Here is a 10,347-nt window from a genome sequence, read left to right as displayed (position 1 = left end):
TCAAGCACTGTAGTGAAATAAAACATTTACTAGAAATCAGAATAATGGAGGACATTGTACAGTAGCACTGAAGAGTGTAGCTGTGAATCCAGCACTGTGGTGAGATAAATAGTTTACTAGAAATCAGAAGCATGGAGGACATTATACAACAGCTTTGAGCAGTCTAGATGTGAATCCAGTATAGTGATAAGATAAAACACCTAGCAGAGGTTTGTCTATCTACTTCTCTAACACTGTCCCAACCTCAATAACCACCGCCCGCTCTCCATAGACTTCAGCTGTAATCTGATCCCTCGGTGAATTGGCAGTAGGGGTATGTGCACTTTTAGATGCCGGTATACCCACATCAGTCTTAAAGCAAAAGACTTTTCAGGAAAATACCGGCATAGTATTCCCCAAAGCGTCTTGTTGATGTCTTGTGATTCAGCTTTGCCACCAGCATCTTTTTTATTTTACATTCTGTATATATAATGGTGGCGGCTTCCGTAGGAGAATGGACCGGCCACTTCTTTAAGCCACGTCACAGCTTTTGAAGTTACAAAAGATGGAACAAATGAATCTTTTTGCCATTTTTAAGCACTTCTTCAAGATGTCCTGTGCACTTACTCTTGCTTAGCCCACAATGGATTTGAACTGTTTTTGACAGATATTGATGAGTTCAGGGGGAGCAGAAGTGGCTCATCAGTGGAGAAAGTAGCATATTTTTCTGATAAGATACCTTACAAAGGTTCTTCAAAGTTTAGTGGCTATCATTTTTCCTTGTGGAGAGTGCCAGGCCGGCGTAAGGAAACTTATGCAATGCTCCTGGGAAATTAAATATGCAAATATCCTTTTCAGAGAGGAGGAAGAGGACTAGAACTCTAGCGCCACCTATTGGTGATAACAATTCTAAAAGTCAATATTGACCCTTGCCACACGACTTGGGATAAAAAGCCAAGCCAGACACTCCATTTGCAGACACGTGTTTCGGGGTATTTGCTCCTCATTAGTGCAGGAGGTCTGATTTGGCTGGACGAGAGGCCTCTGACAGGTGGCCTAAGGGGGAACGTTTCTCCTTGTAAGTAATGCCATCCTAAGTCATGTGGCAAGGCTCTTTAATAGGTCAATATTGACTTTTAGGCCGGGGTGGACATATCATTGGTGCTATCTGTGCAGCTGCACAAGGGTCCAAAAGGTAAGGGGGCCCATTTCTAATTCCAAAACAGGTGGAATTGTGCATTATGAGGAGCTATTGGACTGCACAGGGCCCATATATTGTTCTTGCTCAGGGGCCCTTTTCTGTTTGTATCCGCCGGTGCTTTTAGGATCGCTACTTCCAATGGGTGGCCCTAGTATTCTAGTCTTCTTCCCCTCTGAAGAGGATTTTTGCATATTTAAAGTGTTTTATATTCACTTTTTATATTGACAGTGAACATTTTAATAGTATACAGTGGTGGCCAAAAGTATTGGCACCCCTGCAATTCTGTCAGATAATATTCAGTTTCTTCCTGAAAATGATTGCAATCACAAATTCTTTGGTCTTATTATCTTCAATTAATTTGCTTGCAAGGAAAAAACACAAAAGAGAATGAAGCAAAGCAGAGCTGTAAGAGAGGTGACTTGTGTAGTAGAGTTGGGACAGTGATGTAGCAGAACTGGAACAGCATTAGCTAATATAGCAGTGTTGGAAAAACGATGATCAGAAAATCAGAATTGTAGCAGTGGTGGAATAACAATGACAGGAAGCAGAGTTCTTGATGTCAATTACCTGAATACTCAAGCAGCTTTCTGCAACCTGAGCCGGGATAAATACCAGACTGGAGGGCATTGCCTAGGAGCAGAGAGATGTCGCTGGGGAGGATGGAGAGTACAGCGCAGGTACCACATGACCATACAGAGGCTGTATTTTGCGTTTTGTGTCTTGGCCATAATTCCTGGCCCAGCTGCCTATGAAGCTGTTAGTTCAGGTCATGAGACACGCGGTCGGGCCAAGAGTTACTGCCACTATACGGACCGTAAAATACGACTGCTATCCAATTAAGTGAGTCTCGCCTTAGGCTGCATTCACTTTTACAACTGACAAAAACTGACCATTTTTCTCCCATTTGTCATCTTTTTTGCCTTTGTTTTTCTCTTTTTTTACATTAGTTTTTTTCTCATTCCTTTCTTTTAAAAAAAAAAACGACAGGAGGTAAATGGTCGGAACTTTTTTTTTTTTCCATTGACACTTTGACACTTAGCAATGGATCAGTAAAAATCGGATGAAAACAAATGAAAATGTTTTTCCTCCATTTTTGTCGCACGGATCCGCATAGAATTCAATGGTCGTGTCTGATCCACAAAAAGGGATGAAAATAGGACAAGCGCTGAGCACAGACTGGACGCACGGATCAGTGAAAAAATGGACGTGTGAACAGTTTCCCTAAACTTTAAGGATTTTTGTACTGTCTGTTTAAAAAAAACAAAAAAAAAAACAGACAGTACACAGATAAGAAAGACGGATGTGTGAACGCAGCCTTACAGAGATGCAGCTGTCTTTTGCCATCTGGGCTTTTGTCTATGTCTGGATGGTTCAGTGCCAAGCACCGCTGCTTGTTTTACCCCACTATTTTAGGTGTCACATGTTTTCCTTTTACTAGCAGTGTTTCGTCACTTATGGGGGGGTTACCATCTGATATTCAGCACAGAGGGGTACAGGAATGGCATTACAGTCTGTAAACCACATGGACATGTATAACTCCCAACATTACTGTTTCCTGTGGGATCACCCCATGGAGGAGTTGGGCAGATTTGCATAAAAAGCAGAGTTGCTCAGCAGGTCCGGGCGTTCTTCAGCTAATAATGTCCTGCAGATGGTGAGAGGTGCGGACATATGTCACATTTGTAGGTCATCAGAAAATGACCTTTTGTTTAAGTCAGGTTTTTTTTTGTTAAATGTATTTTGTGCATGCAAAAGTCATTATGAATGGAGGGGGAGGAGGTGAGCTGTGATATCGCCTATTGTGAATGGTGAATCCTGTGTTATCTAATGTATATAGAGGTGTTATCAGTCATTGTACAGGAGGAGGTGAGCTGTGACATCACCTATTGTGAATGGTGGATCCTGTGTTATCTACTGTATATAGAGGTGTTATCAGTCATTGTACAGGAGGAGGTGAGCTGTGACATCACCTATTGTGAATGGTGGATCCTGTGTTATCTACTGTATATAGAGGTGTTATCAGTCATTGTACAGGAGGAGGAGGAGGTGAGCTGTGACATTACCTATTGTGAATGGTGGATCCTGTGTTATCTACTGTATATAGAGATGTTATCAGTCATTGTACAGGAGGAGGTGAGCTGTGACATCACCTATTGTGAATGGTGGATCCTGTGTTATCTACTGTATATAGAGGTCTTATCAATCATTGTACAGGAGGAGGAGGAGGTGAGCTGTGACATCACCTATTGTGAATGGTGGATTTTGTGTTATCTACTGTATATAGAGGTGTTATCAGTCATTGTACAGGAGGAGGAGGTGAGCTGTGACATCACCTATTGTGAATGGTGGATCCTGTGTCATCAGCTGTATATAGAGGTGTTATCAGTCATTGTACAGGAGGAGGAGGAGGTGAGCTGTGACATCACCTATTGTGGATGGTGGATCCTGTGTTATCTAATGTATATAGAGGTGTTATCAGTCATTGTACAGGAGGAGGTGAGCTGTGACATCACCTATTGTGAATGGTGGATTTTGCGTTATCTACTGTATATAGAGGTGTTATCAGTCATTGTACAGGAGGAGGAGGAGGTGAGCTGTGACATCACCTATTGTGAATGGTGGATCCTGCGTTATCTACTGTATATAGAGGTGTTATCAGTCATTGTACAGGAGGAGGAGGAGGAGAGCTGTGACATCACCTATTGTGGATGGTGGATCCTGTGTTATCTGCTGTATATAGAGGTGTTATCAGTCATTGTACAGGAGGAGGATGAGGTGAGCTGTGACATCACCTATTGTGAATGGTGGATCCTGCGTTATCTACTGTATATAGAGGTGTTATCAGTCATTGTACAGGAGGAGGAGGAGGTGAGCTGTGACATCACCTATTGTGAATGGTGGTTCCTGTGTTATCAGCTGTATATAGAGGTGTTATCAGTCATTGTACAGGAGGAGTAGGAGGTGAGCTGTGACATCACCTATTATGAATGGTTGATTCTATCCCATCAGCTGTGTATAGAGGTATTATCAGACTACTGTAAAGTCTTCCTGAAAAGACATGAAGTATGAGTCTGAAATAGCCCCCTTGGCAGGTGTGAAAATTTCAGTATTACTAATGTTGTTTTTTTAAAATAAAGATTGTGATAAAAAAAAATTCCAATATTTTTAATACGTTACACAAAAACACAATTTAAACATTAGGCCCCATTCTGATGACACATTCCCTTTAAGTAAGAAAAATATGTGACCCTTCATTCTATTAGTGGGGACCCTAAAAAATGACAACTTTAGACCTCTGAAGGATGAATATTGTCAACATAAATATTTTTTATTATTCTGTTTATTGTAGTTTTCAATACAAATTTTATGACTAATCATGGGTATATTGGACTTTACTGTGACTTGCAGTACCGCATTTCACCACTGTGGCAGTTATTCCTTTCCATAGACGTAGACACAAATGGAACAGCGCCCCCAGTAATATTTTAAGCCAGCGGCAGACAGATCCTTTAACAGAACATCAGGAAAAAGAGGCACGGGGAGTGGGTGTTGGGGGTGCCAGCAGTCCAAATCCCTTTCCAAACTGAGCAGCACCATCATCTCGGTCATAATGCAATAAATGGAATTAAAAATCTTTATTTCTTGGGTTATCATTTACTTGGCCCAAAAAAAAAAAAAGTCTTAATCTGTGGCTTATTTTTCACGAGAAAGCGGCCAACAGAGGGCGCTGTTCTCCAATGAAATGACCTCTCATTACTTTCATCCTAGTGATATACACGCAGGCGCTATCAGCTATACGACTTACACATTACATACAGTATAAAAATAATTCTTCCACCCAAAAAGGATCAAAACAGAACACGGAGCGCAGGAAATATAGTGGAGTCGTCTCTAAAGTGACACTCGTGATGGAGAACTGAAATAGAAATCCAATTACAGAACCAGGGGTGTTAGCAAATAAACAATCCCCATCCCCCAGAGACGGCACTTTAGCGCTATAGACGGCATTTATGTCTGAATTTCATCTCAGAAAATACATCAATTTAATGAGCGGATCCATTAGCATGAAGGGTGCGGTATAATGTCTCCCAGAGCAGCGCTCCTTACATGTTACCGGATCGCAGGCGAAAGATTAAAAAATCGCTTGGCTAGCAAGTCTGTTTGGTGACAGCATTATAAAATCATGTTCATTTAAAGGGCTATACCATTATGGATAGCAAGGGAAAGGATGATGGAAGCTGCTCCTATTGACTGTAATGGGAGATGCAAATGTATGTATGTATGTAGTGAGCTCCCTCTAGTGGTGGTCGTTTGTGACTAGAAGTCTTTCATTAAATTCTATGGCACTTATATGGCAGTATTATTTATTGAAGTTATGCGGTTTAATGTTGCACAGACATTGTACTACTATTTGGCTTCAGTGTCAGACTGGCCAACCGGATGACCGGAGAATTCTCTGGCGGACCCTAGTCATTGGCAAAGCTGATGAATTCATCAGCCTGCAGATCTGAGAGAGGCATTAGTAGCTACATTGTGTGCTTCTAGAGCTTTCTTGATAAAGTTCCCTGGACCACCTGGACAACCCCCTTCCTTAGCTTCTCCTCACACATGGAGAAGCTCCTGTCTGCTGTCAAGGTAGAAATTGTGAGGAGGATGTCTACAGCGTCCTGCAGCTGTCGATTTTTCACTGCACAGAGTATAAAGTGACTGAGGGCCCAAAGCCCTCATATTGTATATATTTGTGGAACCTCAGTCACTTATGAGTAATATGGGTTGTGAGGGAGGGGAACCTCAGGAGTGATATGGGTTGTGGGGAAGGGGGACCTCAGGAGTGATACGGGTTGTGGGGAAGGGGGACCTCAGGAGTGATACGGGTTGTGGGGAAGGGGGACCTCAGGAGTGATACGGGTTGTGAGGGAGGGGAACCTCAGGAGTGATATGGTGTAACGGGTCTGGGAGGCGGAACCTCTGAGCTACTATACAAGGGGGCGGTCCTTGTAAGGGAGCGGGCGGCGACCAGGCAGGCAGTCACAGCAGGTGACCGGGACAGTCTCTAGAAGAACGGGCAGGAGGTCACGGCAAGTGACCGGGGCAGTCTCTGGATGAACGGGCAGATGGTCACGGCAAGTGACCGGGGCAGTCTCTGGGTGAACGGGCAGATGGTCACGGCAAGTGACCGGGGCAGTCTCTGGGTGAACGGGCAGATGGTCACGGCAAGTGACCGGGGCAGTCTCTGGGTAAAAGGTGAGCAGGCGAGAGTCTCTGGATAAACGGGTGGTCACAGCATGTGACGGCGGAGCCTCCAGGAAGACCAACAGACAGGCGGCAGATGAGCGCTCCCAGGTGAGCGGGCAGAAGTCTCTGGACAGGCGGGTGGTCACAGCACGTGACGGCAGAGCCTCCAGGTAGGCTAGCAGACAGGCAGCAGAAGAGCGCTCCCAGGTGAGCGGGCAGAAGTCACTGGACAGGCAGGTGGTCACAGCACGTGACGGCAGAGCCTCCAGGTAGGCTAGCAGACAGGTAGCAGATGTGCGCTCCCAGGTGAGCGGGCAAGCTGGTCCATAGACAGACTGACAAGAGTTGGAAGGCAGACCGTCGGACCTCAGGCAAGCAGGCAGGTAGTTGATGTGCGCTCCCAGGTGAGCGGGCAAGCTGGTCCTTAGACAGACTGACAGGAGTAGTAAGGCAGACGGTCGGACCTCAGGCTAGCAGGCAGGTAGCAGAATATCAGGCAGGAATAAGACAGCAAGCTGGCAGGAATCTGGCAGGTATCTGGCAGGTAACTGGCAACGGAACCTGAGGGCTGAAGCAGAGTAGTGAACAGTGCAACAACATTGCTCGGGCACCTCCATTTTGGAGGAGGTGCCTTATATATGGTGAAGTCCTCCGGCCATTGGCCGGGGACTCCTTAGGACTCCTTAGGACGGCGCGCGCGGCCCCTTTAAGAGGGAGGGAGAGCGCGCGCGCGCGCGCCCTAAGCACAGTGGCCGGGAAGGAGCGCGCGCTGCCAGTAGAGCGGGAGGAGGACGCCGGGCACGGAGCAGAGAGGTGAGGGGAACAGCGTCCCTGCCTAGCAGAGGGCAGGGACGCCGGCGCTACATATGGGTTGTGGGGAAGGGGGACCTCAGGAGTGATACGGGTTGTGGTGGAGGGGAACCTCAGGAGTGATATGGGTTGTGGGGAAGGGGGACCTCAGGAGTGATATGGGTTGTGGGGAAGGGGGACGTCAGGAGTGATATGGGTTGTGGTGGAGGGGGACCTCAGGAGTGATATGGGTTGTGGGGAAGGGGGACCTCAGGAGTAATATGGGTTGTTGGGAAGGGGGACCTCAGGAGTGATACGGGTTGTGGGGGAGGGGGACCTCAGGAGTAATATGGGTTGTGGGGGAAGAGAACCTCAGGAGTGATACGGGTTGTGGGGAAGGGTGACCTCAGAAGTAATATGGGTTGTGAGGGAGGGGAACCTCAGGAGTGATATTAGTTGTGGGGAAGGAGGACCTCAGGAGTGATACGGGTTGTGGGGAAGGGGGACCTCAGGAGTGATATGGGTTGTGGGGAAGGGGGACGTCAGGAGTGATACGGGTTGTGGTGGAGGGGGACCTCAGGAGTGATATGGGTTGTGGGGAAGGGGGACCTCAGGAGTAATATGGGTTGTGGGGAAGGAGGACCTCTGGAGTGATACGGGTTGTGGGGAAGGAGGACCTCAGGAGTGATACGGGTTGTGGGAGAGGGGGACCTCAGGAGTAATATGGGTTGTGGGGAAGGGGGACCTCAGGAGTGATACGGGTTGTGGGGGAGGGGGACCTCAGGAGTAATATGGGTTGTGAGGGACGGGAACCTCAGGAGTGATATGGGTTGTGGGGAAGGAGGACCTCTGGAGTGATACGGGTTGTGGGGAAGGAGGACCTCAGGAGTGATATGGGTTGTGGGGAAGGAGGACCTCTGGAGTGATATTGGTTGTGGGGAAGGGGGACCTCAGGAGTGATACGGGTTGTGGGGGAGGGGGACCTCAGGAGTGATGAGTAATGACTCCTGAGACCCTCAGGAGCGATATAGGTGGTGAGGCCCTTAGGAATGATATGGATAGTAGGGAAGGGGGCCCTCAAGAGTGATTTTGATAGGGAGGGAAGGGGCCCTCAGAAGTTATATAAGTGATGGGGAGGGTGGCCTCAGGAGTGATATAGGTTGTGGAGGAGGGGGTCCTCAGGATTGATATGAGTAATGGGTGAGAGTGCCTTCAAGAGTGATATGAGTGGTGAGGCCCTTAAGGGTGATATGAATAGTAGGGTAGGGGGCCCTCAAGAGTGATATTAGTGGTGAGGGAGGGGTCCCTCAGGAGTTATATAAGTTATGGGGGAGGGTGGTCTGAGGAGTGATATGGGTTGTGGGGGGGAGGAGGATCTCAGTAGGGATACAAGCAGTGGCGAGGGGGCCCTCAGAAAAAAAATGCTTGTATTTACAAGCTCTATCAGATAATACCATTTATGACAATGGGATTAACCCTTTAAGCATTTTTTTTTGTCTGAGGAATCACGTGGCCTTAGTGGTGCCACATTCACCCGTACCGGCCATGTTGTTGACTATTGGCCTGGAGGAGGACACAGGCAGAAATTGTAATTGATTGATGATGACAGAGTCTTCTTTCTCTATTTCAAGCAGATTTTCACCTCTCACATAAAGATTTTTAGATTCTCCTTTAATGGAAAAAAAAAGAAACATGAGTCCTACCCCTTTAAATAATTTCAACTCCCCATGTAGTCTACAAGGAAAGATGAAGAGCATTATGCAGGATGGGATCCCTGACTTTTCTATGAAATATCTAGTTAGTTTCTACACTTCACATGCTAAAACCTAAATCAATGTTTTTTTTTTTTGCAGGTTTTTTTTTTTTTTAAGCTAGTGCGCCTTTAAATTTCAAAATGCCCTAGAACTTCAGATATAAGGAATGGTAACGAGGTCCATTTATGAAAAAAAATTCCATTAACTCCCTTTTAATTAAAAAACAATGGAAGTAAATGGGTCTAGTGCAGTTATCTATCTAATATAGCGTCCTCCCTGCAGATTCTAATGACCAGAATCTCTAATAACATTATTGCTTTATTAATAGATGAAAGAATTTCCTTCACCTTTGTTTGCCAAGGTTAAAGTAAACTTTCTACCTACAGATGAATTGCTGACATTAATTTGTGATAAGCTGTATACATTGCGGGAAGGATCAAGACTGGATATTGTACAGATGGAGTGGAATTTAGTGTCAAATGACGCACTAGTATATGCAATCACGGTCTGATCGGTCGGGTTCCAACTCTTCGGAATCTTAGTTGAGTTTCTTCCATTGGAGAAATAATCAGTGCCCAAAGTTGGTTAAAAAAAGAAAACTTTTTTTTTTTTTTGTATTTTTATTTTCTTTTACATGATGGTTATAGGCAGTGCCGCTTCTTCCATTAGGCGAAATGACCATGGTATCTCTTAGAGTGGAATATGGCCGTCCGCTGAAACAGTTGTTAAACTGAATCCAGCTCGGAGAACAGGTATAACGCAGGTTCCCTGCATTTAATTGTATTTTTGTCTTTTAGGGGCAAATACAATCGAAGGTATGAACGGTGCATCGGCACTTCCAGGGTCGAGGTAACATGCAGCGGCGTTATGTCCCTGCTGCGATGCAGAAGAGGAGAGGATGGAGGCAGGCTAAGCGCTGTGTGGTGGAGCCGAAAAAACGAAGAAGAAGGTTAGTATAAGGGTGAAGTATGATGGGTACATTATGCAGGGGGAATATCTGAGGGGACAGGGTATTGAGAGTCGGTATGAAAAGGGGGCAAAATATGGAGAGGGGCAGCGTGGGAAGGGAACTGTGTGAAGATATAGACAGCATAAGGAAGGACAGTGTAAGGGGACAGTGTATAAAGGGGGCACAGTATTTAGAGGGAGCAAAATGAGGGGGGTACAGTGTGGGGAGATAGTATGGTGAAGTGGCAGAATGGGGGCAGAGTGTGAGGGGACAGTGTGAAGATGGTGCATTGTGGATATGGGAACAGCATGAGGGGGACAGTGTGACAGTTATAATTCATAAGGGAGGATAGTGTGGTGGTTATGTTTCATAAGAGCAGTATGGCAGTTGTAGTTTATAAGGGAGGAGGGTGTGGCAGTTGTAGTTTATAAGGGAGGATG

The sequence above is a fragment of the Phyllobates terribilis genome, unplaced genomic scaffold, assembly GCF_046119375.1.
Source record: "Phyllobates terribilis strain yellow unplaced genomic scaffold, ASM4611937v1 Scaffold_2__4_contigs__length_985480577, whole genome shotgun sequence".
Taxonomy (NCBI): Eukaryota; Metazoa; Chordata; class Amphibia; order Anura; family Dendrobatidae; genus Phyllobates; species Phyllobates terribilis.
This window is presented reverse-complemented; position numbering follows the sequence as displayed.